Source organism: Hermetia illucens, chromosome 3, assembly GCF_905115235.1.
Source record: "Hermetia illucens chromosome 3, iHerIll2.2.curated.20191125, whole genome shotgun sequence".
Lineage (NCBI taxonomy): Eukaryota > Metazoa > Arthropoda > Insecta > Diptera > Stratiomyidae > Hermetia > Hermetia illucens.
In genome coordinates this window covers 33567174-33583182 of record NC_051851.1, presented here as the reverse complement: position 1 = coordinate 33583182, position 16009 = coordinate 33567174, and the positions used below count along the sequence as shown (strand labels likewise).

The window sequence follows — 16009 nt, the reverse complement described above, 5'->3', positions numbered from 1 at the left end:
GCAATATCGCAAGAACAATGAGAGGTTTATTGACATCACTCAAAACTATTATCTTAATTATAATATAGCTTCAATCAACAGAAAAATACAATGCTATATTGCTAACATCTCGTAGATGTGAAAACAGGTTGTTGGCACTTCTAATCTATTAACTTTCCGTAGAAGTTGAAAACTTTATTGCCTTTCTGCTACTATAAGTACGACAGATACTTTATCGCCATTCATTGCCCTTACTTACGTTTACTCAATAAACGGTGTACTATAAATAGCTTGGAAATAACATAGCATACCATATCTGCAGTCAAAGGAGCTGAAGAAAACTTTTTTAGAATCACAGCTCTGTGCGCTGAGGCTTAAGCATATACTCATAGTCTTCCCAGCTTGTCGTCAAAGGCCACTAAAACAAGGAACAATCTATGCATTAGAACCCCGAAAATTTTGAAACTTATTGCTACGAAAACGTCGACAACGCCTGGGATAAGGACTGACCTGACGACGAGGACCTTTGGATATCGGGGACGGATTATGATACCTTTCTTCAATGTGCGCGCACTCCTCGACAACGGTTTCGGGGGACTCCAGAATGCACACTTCCCCTATCTGCATTCACGAACGGAGCATTGAAAGCGTCGACCAATTTTTATATCAAGGAAGCGTGGTTTTCTAAAGGTGACACTAAACTGGATGTCGCCCGACGCATTAATAGCGTTCGATTCGTTTTCGTTGCCCTGTCTTAAACCTGGAAATGCTGTCATCTCAACACCAAGATTAAGTTCAAACTATTCTATGTTAGCCTTCTTTCTGTGTCCCTAAATGGAAGTAGCACATTAAAAGTGATATTAGCTGTTACTCAAAAGCAGCAAGCTTTTGTCAATGCCTGTCTGTGTCTTATCATCGGAGTATGCTGGCCTGACACTATCCCAAACGAAGATCCGCGTCAGCGTACAGGCCTGACACTCCGATCCACTGTGATCGAAAGATGGAAACGGCAGCGGGTAGGTCGAAAGCCGTGCAGTGGAATCCAGTTGATACGCTTTACCCCACCAAGGGGTAAATGGAAGTGCAATATAATTGAGTCCACCTTTCTCTATGATTTTAGAACATAGGCTGTTTTGAAAAATGATTTCTAAATACAAGCTGGCTCCTCCAGTAAGGCTAACGCGGGGCTTAGAACTCTTCGCGTTAGGTGAATTTGATCGTTTTTTACGCGGTCAAGCGAAAATGTATATGCCTCCAAAATGGTGGAGAAAACAAAACAAGCGGTCGTTTGTGAAGTTTCCACTCTCGGTGCTAAGAACCAGTCCTGAGAGACGACTATTAGACAGGAAAGTAAAAGAGGAACGGATGGTCCTACTTCGTGCTTAGAGCGAAATAAAACGCTTTTCCGGATATATTACGGAAACAATGTTGCACCCCCTCCATGCACGTGTGTGGATCTCTTTAGACTCCTCGCAAAATTATGCCCTCCACCAAATTTCATGTTAATAGTTGTAGCCGTTTCTGGAAAAAGTGAGTGTTGCAAACAGACTGATAGACCACGAGACAAGCAGGCAGCAAACCTAGCACATTCCCTGTCAGGATGCCACTCCCAGCAGAGCCCTTAAGGTTGCTAGTAAGTCAACACCCGATTGATTTACCAGTCAGTTTAACCTATATCTGTATTTGATTATGGCTAAGCCCTACGATCTACGATCGACGATTTAATAGTTGCATTAAATTTTGCTTAAATGTTGCCCCGCGCGTTGGACGTCAAAAGGAGTTCAATTCAGCCATCTGCGTACAAGTACAGAATTTATAGTCTAAAACACATGTTCCCAGATACATCACTAAGTTAACTGAAAGTTATCTCTCCGAAAGGATACTTTGATATGAAACGAATCAAGGGCTTCAAGAATAGGAGCACCACAGGGAACATCGCATGGTCCTTTCATGTGGAGCATTATTTACAATAGGGTTATCGACTTGAATATTATCAGCAAACAACCTGAAGATGTGGAAATACATACAAATAAAACCGTCAGCGCCATAAAAACGTGGTTGGAGTTCAAACTTGATCTACTGATGCCCGCAAGTCCTCTAGAACTTTCCAGCCGTCTATCGCTAAAAAACATTATCCTTATCCGAATACAGAAAAAACTCGAAGTCGGACGACGATCCGAACCCAGATGTGTAATAAGTGTAGATGTTATGAAGCCGTCCGACCTCTGCAGCGCTAGCAGCTCATGACCGGTTGCACTTCGGTGCAGATTAATTTGTAAAATCCTTACAGAGAAGGCAATTTTCGCTTTCGTTGCGAGTCTCCGCTTGGTGAGTTACCCAATCGCATTTACGGTATTCTGTCCTCCTGTCGAGTTCTTTGCAAATTGTTGTCGTGTGTTCATAGTCTAGACACATGTAACACTTAGTGAGGATTATCCGCATTTGTACCCTGCATACTACCCACCCAATTGTGATTTTCCGTTTTATAGCCTCCGTCATTGCGACTTTTTCTGTGAGACAGTCAATATCTCTGATTTCTAGAGAGCACATACAATCTAAACATGAAATGAGGTCCTTTACCCCCTCCCTTAGTAACTTCGCGGAAAATACAACTAGTCTTTGGCTTGCCTCCTGTCGGCTTATTAAGCAGAGCCGACGGTCTAGTCCTTTTTCGTTTCCTCGTCTATTCTATTAGTGGTTTTGTATTCAAAACCTCCTTTTCTTTGATCTCTAACGGTGTAGCGTGTTTTCAAGGTTTTGTGTAAAACAACACCTTATCAAAATCGGTTTGCTGTCTGTCTGCCCGTCTGTTTCTCTACCTGTCTGTCTGTCTGTCACAGAAGAGAAGGTTATAGCGATTGGTATCAAATTTGATGGAAAGGTCGAAACAGTGAACGATCACGCGTATATTTAACATTGACATTACATACAAAAAGGGGGTGTACACTTTTTTCGCCAAATGTAGTCATGTCGGGTAACAAATGAAAGGTCTCGTTTAGTACTTCCAAAGCCCCTCTTTGTTTTGACATTTGTTGGAAAGGTGGGGAGCGCGGGGGGTCGATAGTGATAATTTCTTTCACGGACCCATTCTCGGAAACTACCCGGGCGAAAAATCTGCAAATCAATCGTTCAAGAAGCTGCCACTGTATGGTGCCTAGGCTTCGAAATATCCTCCACACCGATATCTGTTAGAATTAAGTTAATAACAGCATTTAATTACCATTTTTAGTAATTGGCTACAAAACCCTCGTTAATTTCATCCTGATTCATGATTATCAATCATTACAGCAATGTAAGCTATAACATAGAGCACGATCTTATTAAGTTTGGTGAAAATCGCATTATTACTAACAAAGTTATAGTAGGTCAAAGTTGTCGTTTCTGTTCAAATTCAGGACTTTGAATGTCGATATCACGCGGAGGTGGATATTCTCACATAACATATGCAAATATTACGTGGTAGGTGCTAATAGGGCAATGCTCACTCGAACGTTTTTATAAAGGAAGTACGCAAAAATTTTTCATACCCGAAGCGTCGAGCTTCCCTACTTGTTTCCTTTTGTCCTTCATTGCTGGTGCTCAGAGGTGGCAGTGAGGAAGATGGGGCGGCAACCCTGTCGGCCAAACCAAAACCAAGTGGCCGAGGAGAACCTCCATAGTAGTGGCACCGGGAGACGCTGTAATCACTTTGGTTTGCCGGCCGTGATGCAGTAAGCGAATGCTCCAAAGGCGTAATTAGGGTGATCAGACCCGAGTCTGCACGAGGACTCATCTGAAGTGGCAAATTGGTCACGAAACCTTACCAGGGGTATACTGGTACCATGGGAACCGGGATAGCCCCTGGACTGTCATACTTCGGGTGAACTCCTGTTGTATGTGAATACAGCTCGGTTGTTTGCGGTTGGCCTCCTAGTGGGAGTTTCACGGTGGTTGTGGTTGTGCTCAAGCGAGAAGAGACCTTCGGGCCTCGGCGTGGTGTTGCGTTTCAACACGGGTGCCGTACTCCTTAGTTCGGTAAAGATTTAGGTAATTCTTGCATCCACCAGTATGAATGTTAAGCCAGGCACTTGGTATAGACTGGTACCGTTGTTGCTTGTCTCAGCGGGGCTCTGATTGTGGTCTCAAAATCAATCCGTGTCTGAAGAGGACCGTAGGATTAAGTCTCCACGACAGGTACCTACGTTAAACACCATGGGCTTAACTGTCCTTCTTTGCCTTCTCTTTATGGGCCCTGCAGACTACTTGCATAAAATTTCATTCAGGTGCAACATCCTCTTTCCCTAATTTGCTTTGCAGTGTGCTATTTGCAATCGTTTGGGGCTAACAGTGTTAACAACGAGAATTGCAGCTCCTTCTGATTTTCGTGCAGCTTTCGCTGCAGTTCATGTTGAATTGAAGAAGGAGATGCGGTTGAGTAGTTCGTCCAGCCCGTTTCACGCATCCTGAAACGCCTTTCCTCTTCGACTCTAGTTAGAATGGTCGACTGCATTTTGTCTATGCTTTATTCTGGAACCGGAACACTGTAGGGTGTTGGAGAGCATACTCCCACTGGTAGGCGCGTCACCTTGTAAGGCTTCTTCTTTATTCGGGCGTCCTGGTGACACATTTGGGGTTTCAGCTTTCACAACCTTTTTTACTGGACGCTGTGGTGAGCGGCAGATTTTCGTGTAGCGTTCAAGTACAGTTAGCTCTTCCTCCTTCCCTGATATTTCGTCAATTTTCTCAATTGTTTTAGCTTTGTTCTGCATGTAAATTTCACTAGTGCATCGTGCGCAAGGGAGCAGGACGCAATAGTCAGGAACAGATGTATTTTCAAGAATAAAGGCCCTTCCCCGGCTCTCTGAATCCCGACATACGACTAGCTGATCTCGGAATTCACGGACGGATCAGACCTCGCTCGGGGAAACGAATGTATTAATACCAGTTCGACGCACTCTACCCGACCAGAGTCAAAATTACTACCCTGGCATAGCTAGGCTCACATCACGCCATTGCCGTCGGTAGAGTACTGTCGACAAATCCGAGGACTCCCAGTGTGTCCCAACGTGTACCGTTCATCTAAAGACTAACTACTTACTCAGGCACCTCGGGGTCGTCAATCTCCGCTAGAGATCGCTGAGAACCTTTGAGTTAGATCGGAGTGGTGATTGATGCGAAGATCAATTTTAACAAAAATCTAGATTTGCCTGTGCAAATACTAGTATACCACTAACGTAGATAATGCCCAACATTTTCCATTGAGGTACAGTAGCAAATTACTTATGGACGTATTGGTCTGCTTCAACTATTTTACATGACGCTAGTCAAGCATTAGCGTGTGGAATCATTCCAAGAAGAGTAAACATGACCTACGGCTAAGAGATGCGATGCCTTCCGGACAACTTCAGGCGAGGTATCGTCTTTTATTGGGGGTATACTTCCAATTGAGAAGAGTAATGAAAATTCTTGAAAAGGATGATTTGTTAAAAGGTGGCGCTGATTGAATGTATTGAGGAGTGGATTTGACGACGGCAAGGTGAAAATGATTACTATCTGATACAATTCGTGACAGAACATCGTGGTAAGAGGTAGTATCTGCACTAATTCAGGGTGGATGTTTCTCTCTTTTAGTCTGAATGTGGTTGCACCTCCGAAGTTCATTCGGCTCTTTCTTAATTAATTTGCTTAAATAATGCATTTCATAATGTGCAATTACCCTAATGTTTGCCGCAAATTGCACATTATTGAATGCATTCGGGCGAATTGATCTTGACAGAGGCGAATGATTTGCCGCATCCGCCGGCGCATGCGAATGTTGCCGCAACATGAACTAACAGAGTTCAAGACAATGTAGTGGGAGGCGAAGCGGTGCTGGGTGGAGGAGAGGTTAGAGGCCGGGAGAGTTATAACAAAAAAAAAAGCGAATTGAACGGTTGTGAGTGATTTAATTTTTTCCCCAAAGTAGATATATTTCAAGATTTCGATTGAAAAAAAGAATCGAATTCGTGACGACGAAGTGGTTTGGTGAAAAAATTAAATGGAGATTTTGAAAGGACGTGAACGGCGCGAACCCTTTGTCGTCTCTGTTCCAGACAAGACAAACATCCAGGACTACCTCGAAAACTAGCGGTGCTGTGGTTTAAATTAATATTGACCGTAGAAAATTATAACATTCGTGGAAAAAATCGTTGCAGCGGAAAGCAGCGGAACAAGGCCGAGGAGGCGGCTGCAATTGACGTGAGATTTTCGGGGAGGCTTGGACAAACCATCCATCTAGCCGGATTCGGCAGTGTGTTTTCGCAGCCCGATCGGGAAAATCCTCGCGTACAGCAGTGAAGTCACCGAACCCAAAGAGGTTTTTTTTATTATAGAGACAAAATAGAAATATATAAACAATTGTAATTTTGTTTAGGAATTCCTAATGTGCTTAATTTCTTCCCACCACAGAAGCAGCTACCACGCCGAGCTCGGAGTGTTTAATTGCAAAAGTAAGTCTAAAGTTTTTTTTTCCAAATTTCTTTTTTTTTGTTGATTTTTAATTTGATTTAATTTTTGTGTTAATTTTTTTTTTACGATTTTTGATTATTTTTTTTTTATATATTGGAATTTTTTTTTTTAATAATTACATTATGAAGTTTCTCTTTTTCTCCTTGCTTTCGCAGAACCTGTTAAGGAACATCTTCAAAAAAGAAAACTGGCCTGAGGATGTCGAGGAAGGGTGGGAGCCTCAAAGGCCGCGCCTCATTCAAGATCTGAGGCGGAAGAGGCAATAATCGGGACTGTGATCCGTCGTGGATCTTCCCTTCCTTGATCGCGGCACTCGGGTCCGGGAACTTACGGCTCTACGCGTGCGGTCGATCCGTTTTGTTTTTTTTATTTTTCAATTTTAGCTCGCGTTCTGGTTGTTATTCGTTAGGCCATCACGAATTCCCTGGTAATGTCTATTTTGGAATCTGGTGCGAACCCACGGATCAGAATAGACACGTTAATTTTGTAGTAATGAAGCGTGAGGGATCAAAGCGCTCAAAGGAAACACACACACGACATGAAAGAAATGAAAGTAGTGTGAATAGATAGTCACTTGTGAAGGGATTATCTTAAAATGTATCATATAATTGCTGAACCATGAATGGATTGTCTGTCAAATATCTGCATATCATATATTGCATATTAACTTATCAAATAATATTGAGTTACTGATCTGATCACACATTATTTTATTGACCATTATCAAATCTGATTAGATTATGACGGCATTGCCTCGGCGGTGGATTGATAAGGCTATTTGCCCAAATAAGTTGTTATGTCTAAACAAACTATTCAGTGGATGCCGTGTGTTTGCTGCAGCGAATCATGCCTGACCCTACTACTTCGGTCGGGTTGGGGCTCTTCTTGTTTCTCAACCCCATGGCTGCTATTATCACTGGAATATTTTTAAATTTTTTTCTTGCAACTTCGCTTCAATAAGTGAATGTTCAAATACTTGAATTTTATTAAATCATCTTTGATAGCAAGCGGCCGCGTCCCCTGAATAGGCTTGCAGTACATAACGTAGCTATTGTCTTAAAATATATATGAGATAATAAATACACAGTAGCATGTAAAGTGGGCTTATACTGACCAGCTAAGAACAGACGGAAGTTCTTAAGTGAAAATTAAGCTCTTGTTAAGGCTTTATTTAAGTGTCTATCGAATGAAACTATACTACGGACTACGGACGACTGAATCAACTCTGAAGGTAAAACGCTCCACACGCGAATAAGATGGATAAGATGTTGTTTTCTGGAGTGATAATCATGGTCCCATAAATATTTCGGGTGTTATCTGACTTATCTGTGGACAATTTCAATTATCTCGAAATGGTCCTTTATTTTACAAGATACAGGTAATTCGTTTGTTGAAACGCTCATAGAGTCGCGAGATTTTCTAGTTTGATCTCAAGATTTGCAACGGATAAATATATGTATATGATCTGATTGTTGTGGAAAAATTTCGAGTAGAAGTGAAATTTTCATTTGCGGGCTAGAAGTGAGATCAGATGTTCGGTGTTCTGTGAAATTTTCCAAGATCAGCTTCAGTGGTTTAAATTAATCAAATTACATCTAGTTGCTATTTGAATCTGAGTTTCATGTGATGTGGTAAAATAACAAAGGAAGTGTAAAAGTGCCGAGATTTATATAAAGTTCCTGAATTTCACGAATTGGAAGTTATCGCAGTTTTCACAGTACGTACTCTTTCTATGAATAAGCTTTTCTTTAATTTTTGATCGATGGTATGTATCTATGCAATAATAATATGAATCAATGAAATTCTGAATCAACAAAATTCTGAACAATGATTTTTCTAGTTTCTTGTAAGAATTCTCTGCCATTAAATTGATTTTGAATCTAAATAAGATATCAAAGTTTTTATTTTTGTTGATCATGAAAATTGTATCTAATTGATGGAAAAATTAATGACGTATGGTTAACAGATTACGCTCATATTATACTGTTTCTTCAAAAATCTTAACATGTATAACAAACTTTGAAATTTTTATCAGAAAAGATAAGTTTGTCACCAGCTTCATTGTAAAATGGATTAATAAATAAGTTGAATAGAACTTCATCATTTCTAAATTTTTAGTTAGTTTATAAACAAAATTCTTGCTACCTTTGCCGCGAGCTGAGTCAAGAGATTTCTTTCATTGTACGCAAGATTTTTCTTGGTCCCTTCACACTACGTAGTATTTTTGTCGTTTTCAATTTTCCGCATTAAATCCCGATTCTAAATTAATGTGTTCGAAGCATTTAAATTGAATTATAATAAAATCTTCTGCATCAATTGTTCAGTTTTTGTAACTAACATTGTAATGATATGTACCTTTCCATGCTAGCGTGCAATTGAATGCATTTTGCCTAAATGGTTCATCTCAGGCAATGGCGAATAAGGCGCTGCACTATTCGGATGCCGAGTACACATGGGTTTTTGTTGTTGTAATTTCCAATGATTTTTCAGATTTTTTTATTTCTGTGGGGAACGGTGGTGTCAAACAAAGAGTCACAATAAAAACACCCTTCTATAAAATTTTCATTACATGTAGATACGTACTGTGGTGTAATCTATTTCATTCTTCAGGTTTTTGGCTACTAAATTACTGACGAGGAAATATAGACTTAAAAAGAGAGTTGGTAGCAATAACAATCAAATAATCCGATCAATGATTATTAGATTATGCCCCTTAGCGTGCTTTCAATTAGGAATGACTTATTGAAGTTCTGTTCTTGATCAGTTTTGATGCGCATTTTTCCTCGTCTGTGTTCAACAATTTTTTCCAGTTCTTTCGCAATACTTCGAGGCATTTAATGTATGAGGCTAATGTTTCCCTTCGATAATATTGCATTACCATCGCGATCTAACCGTATACCCTGTTTGCTTTCTGCGCTCTTGAAATCTTGGCGGTGAAATATTCTAGCTGGAAAAGCTACTTGATCTTGCTATTCGAGAAGCCTACAACCATCCGCAACGATAACGATTTCATTTTTCTTTTGTCTCAAGTGACCCCTTGACCAGGAGAGGAAGTCTGAAGGTGGGAGCAAAGACGCTTCATAGGAGGTTGAGGAAAAAGAAAAACACTTTTGGGTGGATGAGAAAAACATAAAATCGCTGAAGTGGTTGAATTGAATGATGTTTTAGGGGCGGTTCAGATTTGCTCATTTGGCAGATTGAACATTTCTTGCAAGTATCGCGAGCACTTGATTGGTGAATAAAATTGTGAATATTGTTAAGATGGATGAAATGCAGTTGGAATCAAGAATTAACAAAAAGGTATGTTAAGAACCAAGTGGAATCCAGGATATTTTAGTACTTGTGTGAACGTCTACCCATAGAGTGAGTTGCAACTTTTTGCGTTGAGTTTAAGGGGGTCCTAAAACATGCAAAAGGCGGGTGTAATTTTTTTTTCCACCGAATATAGTCTTGTTCGGTATCAAATGAAAGGTCTTGATTAAAACTTTCCGAAGCCGGTCTTAATTTTGGCATTTTTTGGAAAGATAGGGGTGTCTAGGCTGGAAAGCGATCATTTCTTTAACAGACCCATTCTCAGAAACTATCCAACCGAATATTCTGAAAAAAAAATCATGAAAGTGCCCCTATATGTTTTCCAGGCCTCAAAATATTCTCCACATCGATATCTACTCAAATTAAGTTAATAATAGCATATGACTATATTTGCAGAAAGTTGATTAGAAACCCCCCTTAGGTTTACAGAGGACCATAAAAATTGCAGTAATATTATGGATTATAGTAGAGTATTATAGCAGAAATGTGGATTATAGTATAAAGCATGACATCCCAATTTTGATCAAAATTGTATTATTTATTGATAAAGTTACAGAAGCTCAAAGTTGCCTCATTCTTATAAATTTACTGCAACCTAAACACTAAAAATGTCTGACACGTTAAATGCATATACGTTACGGGCTAAGTACGAATGGAATAATTCTGCCAGCATACTTACACAAGAAATCGCCCAGTATCTGGTTTCCAACTTGTTCTTGTCTTGAATATATCATCCTTCTGCGTCTTTCATCAAAACACCGTAGAAACTACAATCCAATGTTATTACCAGGTTTTAAATACGGTCTTTTGACACTTCATCCCCTTTCATTCGAAGCTGGAAAGGAGAGGTAAAAAGGTGCGATCGCGAATGTGGAACTTGAGAATTTACGGGGTCGCGCCCTACTCTGAGATTTTATGGCCATGAAATTGAAGACTTCTTAAGTGGGTTCCAAATGGAGTTGAAAGGAAATGGAGAAGGGGATCATCGGATTAAATAATGAATTGGTTGATTACGATATTTAGATGAGTCAGAACTGACTAGAACCGACTGCTCCTCAAAAGCTTAAGTCCTTAGGTAGTTCGCCGTTTATGATAGTAAGTGATTTGGCTTTACTCTTTCAGTGGTCCTATCAACCTTGAAATATCTGCCAATTTTCGAACTTCGTTATTCTCATGTGAAAGGAATTGCTGACTACGTATAATGGCATGCTCTTTGATTACCTCATTAACCATCTGCATTCTCAGGTGCCTGTGCAGATTCTTATTTCGAATATACCAGGGTGCGTCTACTATGCTAATAGGGGCTTCGTTTTGAAAACTATGTATGACTTTCAATCCCCAGAGCTGTATGCCGTAATTTCATATAGGCTTTAAGATCTGCTTGTTAATCTGTAATTTTAATCGACAACGAGCTGGGAATTCCTCTCTATAGGCAGTACCAGTGCCTGCATCTGGCATTTAACTATTCCTTTTTTTTAAGATGTGTCTTTTCCAGCTGAGCTTAGCTTAGCTTACCTAAATGTTTAACCTGCTTCGTCTGTGGCAAACCTTGCCGGTTGATGATGACTTCAGCAGGATTCTCTTTTATGTTACTATAGCTATGTTCATGGAAATCGGTAAACTAATAATAATAAAACTTAGGTGTACTTTGGTGGTTGCCACTCAGCAACAGATGGATGTGTGCTGGGAAGCCCTTTGCTAAAATGGATTCCATTCAGGATGGCGTGCTCGACATCCAAGCTTACAAAAAGCTCATAATTAAAGAGCGAATGGAGACCAACTAGTACAGAACGTGTGGTTGGCGTTAGAGGCGTTGGGTCCTCCCATTTTTGGCTGTACTGTTATGATGCTGGTGGTACACAAACAGATATAATGCTTTATAAAAGGTGATTCATCAAAACTGTGCATACAAGCATAGGCTAATTACGCGAATGTATCCAGTTTCCCGGTATGAGCCGCAGGCAGTACTTGATAGTTCTGCTTACAGCATGTATTGGAACCGACAAGTTCTAATTGTTCGCACATACTACACAACAACCCTAACGTGCTGCTAGTTGTCAAGACAGGTCACGTATGTTATTGATGTTACTATCCCCCATAATAGCAATGTTGAACGGGAAAACGTGGGGAAGAAGATGAACTATAAGCCATTGCCTCGAGAAATCAAAAAAATTTGGAGTTTTGAGAAAGTGGTTGTAGTTCCCGTAATATTGTCAACTACAGGTATTGTGCCGACATCCCTCACGGATTCCCTTGATGTCCTGGGACACTCACATAGTCTGGTTCAAACCGTGCAGAAATATACCATTCTGCATACGTACTCAATGTTGTGGGGAGTTCTAGACGGATTCTCCCATTAACCGACCACCGCTGCTACCATCAGAACTCCTTTATAATTTAAGTAAGTAGGATTGTCCGATTCTAAATGCTTGGTACTTACTGCTAATATTAGGTAAAATCCGGCATCGGCCGAGATTGTGACAACTCGGAAATAGTCATTGCTATGGTGCTCGTCAAATATGGTTGTTCTTCTAGTGGAATTGATCGGTCATGAGCCATGTAAGCCTAGCAAATATACACGTGCTCTGCCTCATCTGCTCCAATTTGACCGCGACTACGTCGTTGTAACTCAGGTCCGGGCACAGAAAAGCGTGTAGACACTACCTTGCGAGGATATATGCTCGTGGTCTGTCCTGATTAGCGTCTCTTATGCTTGATGTTGTAGAACTCTCCCACATTCTGGTTCAAACCATGCATGCATTCTGCATACGTACTCAATGTTGTGGCAAGCTCTCGATAGATTATCCTATTAACCGACCACCGGCTGCTACCACCAGAGCACCTTTATCTTTCAAGTAGGTAAGACCGACCGAGCCTAAAAGTTTGGCATTTAATGCTAGTGTTAGGTAAAATCCGGGGCCAGGGATATGGCAGTTTATAAAGGTGTTGGAAAGTTTGGAAAAAAATTATGTATCTTCTGCTGATCTTCTGTGTTACAATAAATATTCAGGGGATATTTAGTGCAGATGAATTGATTTTTAAGGCTTCGTATGAAACCAAATTAAGGCCAAAAAAATGTAGAGATTACCGAAAGGGGGGAACGAAGCATCAAATCAGACTTTCAAAAAGTTGGGAAAAAGATTAAGTTAAGAAAATAAAGAAAAGAAGTCAGCATTGAGAGCAAAAAATAACCAAGTATGGAGTCTGTCGAAGCCCAGAACAGAGGAGAAGGGAAGCATGGGTAGCTGACAATAAAACGATTTGAGTTCTAAGAGGAGCCAAGGATGGTTAACAGAATCAAGAGCTTTGGATATACCACGGTGCAATGTATATACATCTCAATGAAACAAAGACCCAAACACGAGCGTGAACAGATATCGAAAAACGGATTGCAGCCAGCATTACGGATGACTACGTGGTGCCAATTGTGATGCCGACCACATGGTAATAAGGATGAAGTTTCGATGTCAACTAAAGAAAACATATCACACGATGCAGAGCTGGTCTCAAAAATTCAACGTTGATCAATTTAGCGACGCTACAGAGCTATCGAATTACTTCCATTGTACATTACTAGCCGAACTCGAAGTCAAAGAAACATGGTCAAAGCTAAAAGATGGAATAAAAACGTCCACAGAAAAAGCAATCGCCTTCCAAACTAAACGCATCGGTAATGATTGGTTCTACGAGGAATGTTGCGATGCAATCAGCAAAAAGAACGACGTTTACCGTTGATATGTTTATAGAAGACTCCGTAAGGTTGACCATGGAAACATCCTAGGTAACTCTGAGGATATCAAGAAAGGATGTATGGAATACTTTTAGAAGCTGCTTAACCCAGTGTATACGCCACCGGAAGGTACAGTTTTGACGAACCCAGAAGTTATAAACAACACACCAGTCGAATCTCCTTCTATTGAGGAGGTGAAAGCAGCCCAGAGCGAACAAACAATTGAACAAGGCCCCGGGATTCGATGGTATTCCAGATGAACTATTACTGAGGGGAGGAAATTACCCGGATAATCTCTTCCATAAACTTATTTTAAAAATGTTGGCAAATGAAAAATTACCTGATGACTGGCGATAAATGAAAAAAAACTTACCTGTGACAATCACAGAGAAATTTCGACGTCCTACCAGATCCTAACAGAAATCATCCAAGCTAGGTTAGAGGCATATACTGACAAATAAATTCGTGTCAGTGTGGCTTTTGAAAAGGACGATCCTGGATGGACCAAATTTTCATGGTCAAACAACTACTGGAAAGGCGGTGTGAGCTCGATATCGATGTGTATCAGTTTTTCGTCGACTTCTTTCAAGTGTATGATAGCATCAAGCGAGAAGGACTTTATTCTATTATGGGGGGTCCGCTTACCAGAAAAACTGACACGAATGACCGAACTGACGATGGGCAAGACTGAATCCCACATAAAGGTTCTTGGCGAACTAACGCAATGCTTCGAAACGAACTGCACATTAAAGCAAGGAGATGGACTCGCCCCATGCTTTAAAACCTAGCCCCTGAATATGTTATCCGCAAACTGAAGTTAGGTACGACGAGAACATTGCTCTATAAATCTTCGCAAATAGTGGGATTTGCTAATGACATAAACATGTACGTTCAATTTTAGACGTCAAGGAAGTATTCCTACAACTAAATAAAGCAGCGCACCAAGTCGGCCTAAGAATTAATGAAAAGAAAACAGAATTCATGACGTAAATAAGAAGACAGGCGCCAATACGATAAAACTTGACAATGAGCGACTTTAAATTAAATTTTCAAAGGACAATTTTGTGTACCTAGGAAAAATAAGCTTCGAATTTACAAGACCATAACACGACCTGTGCTACTGTACGTCTTTCAAGCGTAGACTCGAACGCAGGCGTTAGGAGGAGCCCCACGACATATTTGAAAGTAAAGTTCTACGTCGAATACTTGGTCCGGTAAAAGATAGACCTGACTGGTGAATTAGATACAACGATGAGCTGTACCAGCTCTATGGCGACCCAGCATTATCGGTGGTGGTAAGACTTTGAAAATGGTCGTTGGCCGGTCACGTGAAACAGATGTATGACATGCGAATACCTATCAAGGTATGCCTTTGACACACGAACGACGCCGCCCGGTAAGAAAGCCACGCAAACGGTAGGAAGACTCAATGGACGAGAACAGTAAAAAGCTGCTGAAATTTTCCAGCTAGAGCACGCGATCGAACGATGGAGATGGCTGGGAGAAGTCTATTCTGGAGGCCAAAGGCCGAGTTCGGCTGTCGCGAATTTCAAGAAGAAGAAGAATAAGAACAGATAAAGGAGCACACCTAAGTCATTTGGTGGAAGCTAAATTATGAAAGAGGATATCAGGAGAACTCTCCATACTGGTAAGTTTCGAAAGAGTAAGGGAAGTAAACACATGATCTTACAAAAGGAATTCTAATTAGGTGTGAAAGCTTAGGCAAGTAACAAAATTGACATAAGCATGCTGCTTATTAGCAATTAGAATACCACCACCCCCGACCCAAGTCGGCGCTATGACATCTCTCAAGGAAGGATCGAATATCTATCAAAAAGCTCAGAATAAAAAAAAAAGAGTTGAACCAGAATGGAAAGTTTCCTAGCTCATAAGAAAGAATTCAATTTTCCAAAAATTTCCCCATCATCACGTGATCCCTATCAGTATTTTTGAAAGCCAAAACAACAGAAAGTCCAAACCAGTCCAGGTTCAATTAAAATTTACAAGGATATAATTTTTACAGACTTTGTTGTGTCAGAGTTTTTTTTTTGCCATTTTTATAGTAAAACAAATGATAAGCACGTCCAAATATTGAAATACCTTATCATTGTATAAAGATTTCATTGTGAGGCTAATTCAAGATAGATAAATCTTTCTGTTATTTGATTGCGAAATCGGTCCCAAATTCTTCCTGTTGCGCTCTACAACAAAGTATCATATTTTTTTACTTTAATCATTTATCTGCCATTGAACCAAAGTGGCTATTGTAAAATTTTGAAAGAAAATGCATCGCTTGGTTCGCAAACATGGTAGCCACTAAACCAGCATTAGGGCGGATAATTTGCTATGTAACACTGCAACTTACAATTTATCTCTAAATCCAATGTAAATTACTACCACAAAACCCTTACAATAAATCACATTTGTTTGAATACGGTGAGGAACCATCTGACGTGCTTTGAAAACCATTATTTGCGATACTAACAAAGTTTGGCCCGTGTG

At 40.3% G+C, this 16009-nt stretch overlaps 1 protein-coding gene and 1 long non-coding RNA gene across 2 annotated transcripts in view; one reads left to right on the top strand and one right to left on the bottom strand.

Moving 5' to 3' along the window:
• Positions 1–7104: 7104 nt before the first annotated feature.
• On the bottom strand, positions 7105–7721 carry LOC119651390. The gene is made up of 3 exons (XR_005249455.1): positions 7580–7721; positions 7442–7520; positions 7105–7381 (listed from the first exon to the last, which is right to left on the bottom strand). It is a non-coding gene; the product is annotated as an uncharacterized LOC119651390 (long non-coding RNA).
• The window catches only part of LOC119651389 (carcinine transporter), a 38599-nt gene continuing 30311 nt past the window's right edge, over positions 7722–16009 (top strand). Inside the window, exon 1 of the mRNA XM_038054971.1 lies at positions 7722–8182. The gene's annotated coding sequence lies outside the window, so the exon portion shown is untranslated. The remainder of the gene's footprint in view (positions 8183–16009) is intronic.